The 10,736-nt window shown below is 44.5% G+C and overlaps 1 non-coding gene across 1 annotated transcript; it reads right to left on the bottom strand.

Annotated features, from left to right (window-relative positions):
- Positions 1-5,964: 5,964 nt before the first annotated feature.
- On the bottom strand, positions 5,965-6,102 carry LOC114811499. Its single transcript, XR_003759197.1, has one exon. It is a non-coding gene; the product is annotated as a small nucleolar RNA SNORA7 (small nucleolar RNA).
- Positions 6,103-10,736: the final 4,634 nt, after the last annotated feature.

Here is a 10,736-nt window from a genome sequence, read left to right as displayed (position 1 = left end):
TTTAAGCACCTACCCTGTATAAAGCACTCTTTGAAGCATTGGGGTAGATACAAGTCTCCCTGTCTCACATGGGCTCACAGTCTATGTAGGAGGGAGACCTTGTTCACCTCAAATTCATTCAGTTGCATTTATTGATTGCTTACTGTGTGCAAAGCACTGTACTAAGTGCTTGAGTTGCATCCTCAAATAATAATAATAATAATGTTGGTATTTGTTAAGCACTTACTATGTGCAGAGCATTGTTCTAAGCTCTGGGGTACATACAGGATAATCAGGTTGTCCCACATGAGGCTCACACTCTTAATCCCCATTTTACAGATGAGAGAACTGAGGCACAGAGAAGTTAAGTGACTTGCCCAAAGTCACACAGCTGCCAAGTGGCAGAGCCTGGATTCAAACCCATGACCTCTGGCTCCCAAGCCTGTGCTCTTTCCACTGAGCCACGCTGCTTCTCCAAGAAAGAGAAAGAGAGAGGCAAAGAGAGAGTAGAGAGGAGAAATGGAGAAAAGAGAGACTAAGAGGAAAGAGGGGCTGAAAGGAGAGAATTTCACCAAACCACTGTTGCTTCCTTCCTTCCCTGCTGTTCAGCCAACACCGATACCAATAACTGAGGCAGTGTGACCTAGCTGAAAGAACATGGAGCCGGAAGCCAGAAGAGCTGGATTCTTTTCCTGGCTCTGCCACTAGTCTGCCGTGTGACTTTGAGCTAGTCAATTAACTTTTCTGTTTCTCACTTTTCTCATCTGTAATATGGGAATTCAATGCCCTTTCCCCCTCCCCAGAGCAAGACTAGGGTGAACAATCAGGCTCTTAGTTCCCCTTCTCAAAATAAGTAGGTGCCAATTTATCTGATCACTCCCTGGCTCCAATACCCTTCATTTGCTCCATTTCTGCCACACTTTGCTCTTAACCACTAACTTTCAGCCAGTGCTGACAAGATCAAAAGGGAAGGTACATCCTTTTGGAAACCGTAAGCTCAGGAAAAAGGGCTTCATTTGCTACAAGGACACAAAGGCCTAATGGGGTTGTGTCCTAAGGGTCACGTGGTGACACTGAATTCTTGGCTCTGTGATGGCCATGTAATGAACTGCTCCTTCGGCAGTACCATAGCTCCTTGCCTCCTGAGATAATAAAAAAGAGATGCAGAACAGTCATTGATGGTGTAATGCCAATAATTGTCAACAGATGTGAGTCCTTGTAATGAAGCATGTGTTCCTAATTTGGCACTGTTTACTACCAAGAGGATCTTGTTGCAAATAAGGTGTCGTTTGCTACATTCACTCTGCTTTCTTTCTAAATCTATCTTGGGTTTCTATCCGTGCCCTGTTTGGAACTGGCAGAGCACCTCAAAGTGGGCACCTTGCCACCTCAGCAGATGGGCATGAGTCTAGGCACGCCAGGAAGCCATTAAGTTCATCAGTTTGAGCATTAGGGGCAATGTTTCTCTCTGCAAATGTGAGAGGCAGAGTGTTTCAGAGGGTAGGGCCAGAGGGTCTTGTGATTTAGGAGGATCTATTTTTAAGTTCTCTACATGGCTGTTGCTGCTAGTTTGGTGTCATTTGGTGTCCAGTCCAACCAGTGAATGCTCCTAGAGGCCAGGCTAATTCTCTTCCCCTCTTCAAAACCCTACTTAAAACTCAACTCCTCCAAGACACCTTCCCAGACTGAGCTCCCCTTCTCCCTCTACTCCCTCTACCGCACCCCCTCACCTCTCCGCAGCTTAATCCTCTTTTCCCCCCATCTCCCTCTGCTCCTCCCCTCCCTCTTCCCATCCCCTCAGCACTGTACTTGTCGGTTCAACTGTATATATTTACAATACCCTATTTATTTTGTTAATGAAATGTACATCACCTCGATTCTATTTAGTCGCCATTGTTTTTACCAGATGTTCTTCCCCTCGACTCTATTTATTGCCATCGTTCTAGTCTGTCCGTCTCCCCCGATTAGACCGTAAGCCCGTCAAACGGCAGGGACCGTCTCTATCTGTTGCCGACTTGTTCATTCCAAGTGCTTAGTACAATGCTCTGCACTGTAAGCGCTCAATAAATACTATTGAATGAATGAATGGAGGGCAAGATGTGGAGAAAAGCATTGTCGACTGAATCTGAATATTCCAATCTTTCTGCCTGGAAACCTGGACTGAAAAGATTGAGGCCTGAGTGAGGCTGCTCAGCCCTGACCTCCCACCCACATCTTGCCTCTGGCCTGGAATGTCCTCGTTCTTCATTTCCGGCATACAGTTACTCTCCCCTGCTTCAAAGCCTTGTAGAAGGCAGAATTCCTCCAAATATGCCTTCCCTGACTTTAACCCCCTTTTCCTTTTCTTCCACTTCCTTCTGCGTAGCCCTGACTTGCTCCCTTAATTCATCCCCCTGCTCAGCCTTACAGTACTTATTATATACATATCTGTAATTTATTTAATGCCTGTTTCCCCCTCTAGACTGTAAACTCGTGGGCAGGGAATGTGTCTGTTATATTGTATCCTCCCCAGTGCTTAGTACAGTGCTTTGCACACAGTAAGCACTCAATAAATATAATTGACTGTTTGGAAACGTAAAGGCATGTTAGACCCTTGGGTGAATTTATGCTGGAACAGAATAAGTCTGCAAAAGTAGAAGGTCCTAGTTTTCTTAACAGAGAAACATTTACCATATTTACTTGCATAATTGCCCCACTTAAAACCAGTGCTGGGGCTGTTATTTGGGTTATCAAAGAATTAAGATTAAAATTGTCTCTTCTCTTGTACTCTTTCAAGCATTATTTTCAATAGGGTCTCAATGATTTAACTCTGCATCCCCCACAACTGAATTTTCTCATTCTACCCTTTCCTGCACTCCTCTGGTGTGCTTGACTACCACTGCTTAAATTATGAGATGCCAAAAGAAATGTTTTTATTTCCTTTTCAAAAATGCCACTGAGGCAGTTATGTGGAGGAGTCAGTTCTGTGAGTGAAAGAGTTTTTGCTTTTTTATAGACTAGTCTTTATTTTGCTTTGGCAGATTTTCATGATACTTATTCACCAAATCTGATTGGTGAAAAAGAAATATTGGTCATGATTAAAGCAGAAAGGTCCAGTGGGAAGACACTACAAATTGGCAAAGGTGTACTCCTTTGAAAAAATGAGATTTCTTTTGATAGAGTAGTTCAGTTCCTTCTTCCCCAGTTGGGTTTTATTCAGACTGATAGGGATCAATGAGATCTCTGTGAAGAGTAGGTGGGGGAGGAAGGACGATTTGGAGGGGGAGATGGGAAAGTAGCGAGGGGTTTAGGTGCCACAAAAAGTCACAGCTCTGAATTCTCCACTCATTTATCACAAGAAAATTGGCATATTCTTGCTCCTGAGACACGCTGAAATTCCTTGCCCATTTCAAGCAATTAGGGTGTACAAAAATGGGTTCTGTGTTAGGAATGTTGTCTGCGATGCTGCACTAATTAGGGCTCTCTTTTTCTCTCTGCATGTCTAACATCCATTAATATTAACGTTTATGCATCCATGGGAAAATCATTCCAATAATTCTCAAACCTGATGGATCACTTCCATAAGGTGATTCATACTCAGGGAAGCAGCGTGGCTCAGTGGAAAAGAGCCTGGGCTTCGGAGTCAGAGGTCATGAGTTCGACTCCCCGCTCTGCCACTTGTCAGCTGTGTGACTGTGGGCAAGTCACTTAACTTCTCTGTGCCTCAGTTACCTCATCTGGAAAATGGGGATTAACTGTGAGCCTCACGTGGGACAACCTGATTAACCTGTATCTACCCCAGCGCTTAGAACAGTGCTCTGCACATAGTAAGTGCTTAACAAATACCGACATTATTATGTCTGTGTCACCAAAACACACTTACTGCTCTGAATGTTACTACTACTTGAAGTTTTAGGGTCAGGTTTTCAGTCATCTTTTCTCTTCATCTATATTTTCAAGGAATGCTTCAGTAAAGGTTGCTATCCAGCACTTTCCTAATGGGAAAGTTCCAGAAACCAGCGTGACTGATGGCTTCGACCATCAAAGGAAACACCATCCACCTCCCAGTGAGTGAGAGTTTTCGAGCAGTGCTATCGGGCAATAGGATCAGGGGATGACAGAGTCCAGCTGTATGCTTTCTGCTCCAGACTGTAAGCTCATCGTGGGCAGGGAATGTATCTGTTACACTGTACTCTATGAGTGCTTAGTACAATGCTCTGCACACAATAAGCCCCCAATAAATATGACTAAGTTTTTATGCGGGAATCAGAGAAGCGTTACTTGACCTGGAGCAAATCTATGAAGAGTTCTGTATTTTTACATCTTCTCCAAGAGGCCTTCCCTGACTAACCCTAATTTTCTCTTCTCCCACTCCCTTCGGTGTTGCTCTTGCACTTGGATTTTCTCTCTTTATTCACCCCTTCCTCAGCCCCACAGCATTTATGTACATATCTGCAATTTATTTAATTATATTCATATCTGCCTCCCCCTCTAGATTGTAAGCTTGTCTTGGGCAAGGAATGTGTCTACCAACTCCATTCTATTGTTGTACAGTACTCTCTCAAGTGCTTAGTATCACGGTCTGCTCACAGTAAGCACTCAAAAAATATGACTGATTAATTGATTGACTGGAGCATGGAAGGCAATCAGAGTAGCAAACTGTTCTCCTTCTAGGCCTCCTTGTGTAGTGAATAGAACACGGGCCTGGGAGTCAGAAGGCTATGGTTTCTAATCCCAGCTCTGCCACGTCTCTCCTGTGTGACCTTGGATAAGTCACTTCACTTCTCTGGGCCTCAGTTATTTAGTCTGTAAAATAGGGATTGAGACTGTGAGCCCCTTGGGGGACAGGGACCGTATCCAGTACGATTTCCTTGTATCTACCTCAGCACTTAAAGTGCCTGGCACGTAGTAAGTGCTTAACTAATAGCATGATTACCATAATCCAATCAGTCAATCAATTAATCAGTTAATCAACTGAGAAGTTTCTTTGTGCAGAACACTGTACTAAGTGCTTGGGAAAATACAGTACAGTGAGTAGATACAATTCCTGCCCTCAAGGAGCCTAGTACAGAAGACAGACTACACCCCAGCTAGAAATTTGAACTGAAGTCTAGCCTTGTTTCAACTGATCACTGAGTTCTTTCAGTCTGTGACTAACAAGCTCCTGCAGGAATTTTACTCCCAATTATGTGACTTTCAGTAGCCCCCTGAATTTCTAGTCCTGTTCAGCACTGACATTTAGTTACATAGAACTTTTTACTAACAAATGCCTTCCATTCCCCTAATAAGCTGAATAACAAAGCTTTCACAGGCTAAAGAGTCAAGTTCTCACACCCTACCTCAATTCTTCATGGTACGGGATTGGGCTAATTTCAAAAAAATGAAGTGTTTTGTCATTTTGGTTGAGAGGAATAGGGAAGCAGCTTGGCCTAGTGGATAAAGCACGGGCCGGGGAATCAGAAGGATCTGGGTTCTAATTCTGACCATCACTTGTCTGCTATGTCAGCTTGGGTTAACTTCTCTGCACTTTAGTTACTTCATCTGCAAAATGGGGATTAAGACCATGAGCCCCGTGCAAGACAGGGACTGTGTCCAACCTGACAACCTTGTATCTACCCCAGTGATTAGTACAGTGCCTGGAACATAGTAAGTGCTTAACAAATACTATAAAAATACCAGAAGAGGGTAAGAATTGCCATTCTAGCCCAGAGCAGTGCTCCATCCAGCCCAATATTCTCGGCATCATGCTTGGATCAATGATTCAATTGTACTGAACTAAGCTCTTGTCTTATGACCTCGAGTTGTTTCCAACCCATAGTGACACCACAGGCACATCTCTACCAAAATGCCCCGCTCTCCATCTGCAGTCTTTCTGGTAGTGGATCCATAGAGTTTTCTTAATAAAAATACGGAAGCGGTTTACCACGACCACCTTCCACACAGTAAACCTGATTCTCCGCCCTCGACTCTCTCCCACGTTGCTGCTGTCAGCCTGGGTGAGTTTTGATTTGTAGCAGATTGCCTTCCACTCGCTAGCCACTGGCCGAGCTAGGAATGGAATCGGTAGACCTCTGCTTGACTCTCCCTCCTGTAGCCGAGACTGGTAGAGGACTGGAAACGCTCCAGGTGCGATCCTGAGAGGTTACTAAGCTCTTGGGAGAATGCAGTTCAATAGAGTTGGCAGACATGTTCCCTGCCCACAAGGAGCTTTCAGTTTAGAGTGGGAGATTGAATTTAATGTTAATTAATAAATTACAGTTATGCACATAAATGCTGTGGGGCTGGTGGTGGGGTGAATATCAGATGCTTAAAGGATGGAGTCGCCATTTGAGAACAATAAACCGACCTCTGTCAGAGGCTCAGAGTTTAGCCCCAGTACTTGCAATTGTTTTTATTTCTCTTGAATAATGTTCACATTTGTTAAGCGCTTACTATGTGCAGAACACTGTTCTAAGCACTGGGGTGGATACAGGGTAATCAGGTTGTCCCACTTGAGGCTCACAGTTAATCCCCAGTTTACAGATGAGGTAAATGAGGCACAGAGAAGTTAAGTGACTTGCCCATCTTTAGTCTCTCTCAACTCCCATGTTCTAGTCTATATTATTACTGTTATTATTGTTGCAATTATAAGTTTTTTTTCTTAATCTCTCTCAACTCCCCATGCTCTCCAGTCCACGTCATTATTACTATTGCTATTTTTATTGCTAGGAATTTCCATACTCTACCAGTCTCGGTTATAGGAAGGAGAGTCAAGCAAAGACCTACCCATTCCATTCCTAGCTTGGCCAGTGGCTAGCGAGTGGAAGGCCATCTCAAGTCTCAACTCACCCGTGCTGCGCAGCAACGTTAGACGAGAGTCAAGGGTGGAGACTCAAATTGACTGCACGAAAAGAGGAAATGGTAAACCACTTCTGGATTTTTATCAAGAAAACTCTGAGGATCCACTACCAGAAGGATTGCAGATGGAGAGCGGACCGTTATGGGAGAGATATGTTCTTGGTGTCGGTATGGGTCGGTAAGGACTCGACAGCATAAGACAAGATTATTGTTTAGTATCTCTCTTAAATCTCTCTCAACTCCTCATGCTACAGTTCCCCCTTTTTTTGTCTTGGTAGTATGAACAGTAGTGGTGGGTTTGAACTTCAATCATAGCCCCAGGGGCTTCCAACCCTGTCTTGTTTCTCCCCTATTCATTCATTCAATAGTATTTATTGAGCGCTTACTATGTGCAGAGCACTGTACTAAGCGCTTGGGATGAACAAGTCGGCAACAGATAGAGACAGTCCCTGCCCTTTGACGGGCTTACAGTCTAATCGGGGGAGATGGACAGACAAGAACAATGGCAATAAATAGAGTCAAGGGGAAGAACACCTCGTAAAAACAATGGCAACTAAATAGAATCAAGGCGATGTACAATTCATTAACAAAATAAATAGGGTAACGGAAATATATACAGTTGAGCGGACGAGTACAGTGCTGTGGGGAGGGGAAGGGAGAGGTGGAGGAGGGGAAAGGGGGAAAAGAGGGTTTAGCTGCAGAGAGGTGAAGGGGGGGTGGTAGAGGGAGTAGAGGGAGAAGGGAGCTCAGTCTGGGAAGGCCTCTTGGAGGAGGTGAGTTTTAAGTAGGGTTTTGAAGAGGGGAAGAGAATCAGTTTGGCAGAGGTGAGGAGGGAGGGCGTTCCGGGACCGCGGGAGGACGTGGCCCGGGGGTCGACGGCGGGATAGGCGAGACCGAGGGACGGCGAGGAGGTGGGCGGCAGAGGAGCGGAGCGTGCGGGGTGGGCGGTAGAAAGAGAGAAGGGAGGAGAGGTAGGAAGGGGCAAGGTGATGGAGAGCCTTGAAGCCTAGAGTGAGGAGTTTTTGTTTAGAGCGGAGGTTGATAGGCAACCACTGGAGTTGTTTAAGAAGGGGAGTGACATGTCCAGAGTGTCTCTGCAGGAAGATGAGCCGGGCAGCGGAGTGAAGAATAGACCGGAGCGGGGCGAGAGAGGAGGAAGGGAGGTCAGAGAGAAGGCCGACACGGTAGTCTAGCCGGGATACAACGAGAGCCCGTAGCAGTAAGGTAGCCGTTTGGGTGGAGAGGAAAGGGCGGATCTTGGCGATATTGTATAGGTGAAACCTCTCCCGACCTGGTTTGTAGCCCCACCTCCCCACCCCTGTCCCCCATCACAGATAAGAAGCTGGATGGGAAGGGGAAGAGGAAGGGATAGTGCGGTGGTGTTACTGTAATTATTATCATAATTACAGTATTTGTTAAGGGGTTACTATGTATCTCAGCACATTAGCACGTTTGCTAGGAAAAGTCGAGAGAAACCTTGACGAGGCAGACCAGCAGCTAGATGGTTAGAGACCATAATGATGATGACAGAAGAACTGTTAGATTATGGATTATGGCAGAAGACAGGACGTCCTGGAGGAAAATGTATCCATAGAGTCTCTATGAGGCTGAAATGACTCGACGGCACCTGAAAATAATAATAAAGCGCTAAGCACTGGGGTAGAGACAAATTAATCAGGCTGGACAAGTCTTCTGTCTAACAAGAGGATAAGTAGGAAGGAGATCAGATACTTAATCCCCATTTTACAGGCGAGGAAATGGTCCACCCTAATATCTCCCCATCCCCATCCCACACCCCAAAATCCACCCTAATTCATTTAAACTGGAGTTTGGTGAATGGGAGCTTGACAAATTGAAGTAATTTTGAAATCAACCGAGGATGACAGTGTTCCGGTTTCTATTTTTTCCTTCGGAAAGGTGCCTTCTAGATAGTTAAATGGAGTAAGGTGGAAATACTAGGGAACCAATCATACTCATAGAAAGGCCCAAGATGATAAGACTGATTTACCTCATTCAAACCGATAATCGTAAAACCATCACCCCCTACTGCCTTCTTCCATGGAGCCAAACACGAACCTGATCCTTTCCAATCTCATGTGATCAGGGCAGTGACAAGCCCCTGGCCTAGTTACTTCAAATTGAAGAGAAGCAGTGACAGAGCTGACAGAAAAATTGCTCAGCTCTCCACCCAAATCTTCAAACAATCCAAGAGGAAGTGTCCTTGCTTTGAAAAAAGTAGATCAGATTTGAACTCCTGTGTTATTGCTTTATAGGTACCCTAGAGAGATGTGATCTCTAAATATACCTATGTAGGAATAGTTAGACATAGATGTCTTTCGGGTTTGAGGATTATACAACACAGGGTGAGATTTTACCCGTGCGTGTGAGTGAGACTGACGGAGAAACAGTCTGGCCCGGTGGATAGAGCACAGGCCTAGGAGTCAGAGGATCTGGGTTCTAATACTGGCTTTACCACTTGTCTGCTGTGTGACCTTGGGCAGGTCACTTAACTTCTCTGTGTCTCAGTTACCTCATCTGTAAAATGGAGATTAAGATGGTGAGCCCTGTGTGGGACTGGGACTGTTTCCAACCTGAGTAGTGAGCTTCTACTCCAGTGCTTAGTACAGTGCTTGGCACATAGTAAGCACTTAACAAACACAATTTAAAAAAAGTATTACAGGGTTTTTTCCCTTCCTCCCCAGCCTCCTCCCACACTAATTTTTAGTGAAGACCAGCTTGTTAGGTCCCCTGGGTGGGCTTCTGGCCGTATACTTGGTTTTTTTTGCTGTCTGTCTCCCTCTTTGAGACCGTGAGCCCACTGTTGGGCAGGGATTGTCTCTTTCTTTTGCGGAATTGTACATTACAAGCACTTAGTTCAGTGCTCTGCACACAGTAAACCCTCAATAAATACGATTGAATTGAATGAATGAATAGAAAGTTTCTGCCATGTGGCATTCTTATCAGAAAAATGTCCTATCACCTCTCCCCAAGATTACCCTTTCTAGTCATTCCATCTGAATCGTACTGTGGTTGTTCTCAGAGAATTCCTGATAATGAGAAAATGGTATTGTAGTAACCTTTGATTTGACGGAGGTTAATGGGTTAAGGGGTAGCTGTTTTGAAGATTCCATCATGACTGACATTTTTCAGTACAAATTCCTGTGGGCCCACCAATAGCAGAATGCCTCACACCTATGTCACTGATAATGAACTTAATTAAATGCTGTGATGTTGCAAAAATACAAAGTACTATGTAGCAAGGCTGAACAGAGGCTGGTTTGCATAGCAGCAACAAAATTTGACCAATGTTATGCACATGTGCACCACCATTTTTTTTACTACACTGATTCTATTTGGCCTAATTTACAAATTGTGTTATATCGGAGCAGATTCTAGCCTTAGAAAGAACGCTCCCTAATTCTTCCATATTGTATAGCTCATTGTGGGCAGAGAATGTGTCTACTGTTGTACTCTCCCAAGCTCTTAGTACAGTGCTTTGCGCCCAATAAGTGCACAACAAATACAATCGAATGAACAAATGAATCCAAATTATGTAATGAAAACACATGTTGCACCAGAGCAAAGTGCATCAGAGACTCTCCTTTCCTGGCTCTGGGGTGAATCATAGCCTGGCTTCTTCTCATGCTATCATCTCACAAGTCAAGCACTTGGGAGTCAGTGCTACTCAGACTTCTTGAGGAAGAAAATTGATAAAATTCCAAACATGAAAGAGAACCTCTTTGACCAGAGGGTCAAAATGAGAATTATTTTCTCTGTTTTCTACAACAGAATCTGGAGCATCTGTTCAGTTAGAGAAAGCTGTTCAGGGGCAGGAAAAACTGGCAGAGCAATGGAACCCTAGCCAATCCTAATGCATTTTCAAAAATGTCATTGGAACTGCATTTTATCATAGAGGCCTTCCCTGACTAAGCCCCCATTTC

Source organism: Ornithorhynchus anatinus, chromosome 4 (assembly GCF_004115215.2).
Source record: "Ornithorhynchus anatinus isolate Pmale09 chromosome 4, mOrnAna1.pri.v4, whole genome shotgun sequence".
Classification (NCBI taxonomy): Eukaryota; Metazoa; Chordata; class Mammalia; order Monotremata; family Ornithorhynchidae; genus Ornithorhynchus; species Ornithorhynchus anatinus.
The sequence above is the reverse complement of the archived record's forward strand: the minus strand, read 5'-3'. Positions and strand labels throughout refer to the sequence as shown.